At 34.0% G+C, this 1,140-nt stretch overlaps 1 long non-coding RNA gene across 1 annotated transcript; it reads right to left on the reverse strand.

Moving 5' to 3' along the window:
- Positions 1-261: 261 nt before the first annotated feature.
- LOC123988516 lies at positions 262-918 on the reverse strand. Its single transcript, XR_006830132.1, has 2 exons — positions 628-918; positions 262-559 (listed from the first exon to the last, which is right to left on the reverse strand). It is a non-coding gene; the product is annotated as an uncharacterized LOC123988516 (long non-coding RNA).
- Between the last annotated feature and the right edge of the window lie 222 nt (positions 919-1,140).

A 1,140-nucleotide genomic window follows, 5' to 3' on the forward strand; every position in this document is an offset into this window, starting at 1 on the left:
TGAAATACGAACACAAAATAACACAAAATTAAACTTACGACTGAAATTATTTAAAAGAAAAATTTATATGTAATTCTTTGTATTGATTATGAATCCTAAAAAATGAAATAAAAGTAGTTGTAGCAAACTTATCGATTATTGAAGATCATTAATAAATCAGCAGTATGTGATTGCAAAAGATATTGCAAAAATCCTGTGGTTTAAGGTATAGGTTGTGATATGACTGAGGATGAGGGTATTTTAATCAATAAATTAAACCAATTTGAGCTGAAAGAATAATGATTATTTATTCGATCGATAGACACAATAAGGTGAAAAAGCCTTGCGGCATGAAAAACCCCTTATTACATTTCGTTTGACACAATTACACAATGAAACATACGGGCAATCAGTGCTTCACGTGTAGCAAATCCATCAATGCCATTAACATTTTCCACGTTTCCTAATAATTCTTCTCCATCTTCATTTTGGTTTTCAATTTCATCTTCTTCTACAAGAATGCCAAACACCGAACGTTCTTTCTACTATCTGTCGGGTCCTGAACTGGGTTTCATTGTACCTGTGTCGATCGAATAATTCAATGTTAATTTGTGCATCAATCAGTCGACTAAACAGTATCAGTATTACCTTATTTCTTCTTCAGTCTGTGGATTCCGCAGGAGGGTCATGAGAAAAGGCAGACAAAACAATTAAACGAGTCACTCCCGTCTCGAATATATCGTCTCGATATTCGTGGATATATATATAAAATTATGATGAATGTCCTCGCTATCATCGATATCCTCGATATCCGCAAAGTCCAACTCCATTTTGTACTTTTTTAAAAATAATTTACCACAATTAATCAAAATAAATTGTTCAACAATGCACAATAACACCTTCAAACGCATAACACCTTTGTTATTTTTCATTTTTTTCTTAAAAAACTGTTATCAAGATATTTGTGACGTTTCTCTGATTAAAATGATACCAAACACGATATGGTTTGGATAATTATACTAAAGAAACAGCATGCAGCAAATTTAAGCCGGGTATCCACCAGTATCAAACGCCCGTATCGTATCACCTTTCCGAACCCTTTTGAATAGGCAGACGTTGCCTCGTTGCATGCAACGGTATGCTGCGGCGCGGACAACATTT

This window comes from Osmia bicornis, chromosome 15 (genome assembly GCF_907164935.1).
Source record: "Osmia bicornis bicornis chromosome 15, iOsmBic2.1, whole genome shotgun sequence".
In the NCBI taxonomy this organism is placed as follows: domain Eukaryota; kingdom Metazoa; phylum Arthropoda; class Insecta; order Hymenoptera; family Megachilidae; genus Osmia; species Osmia bicornis.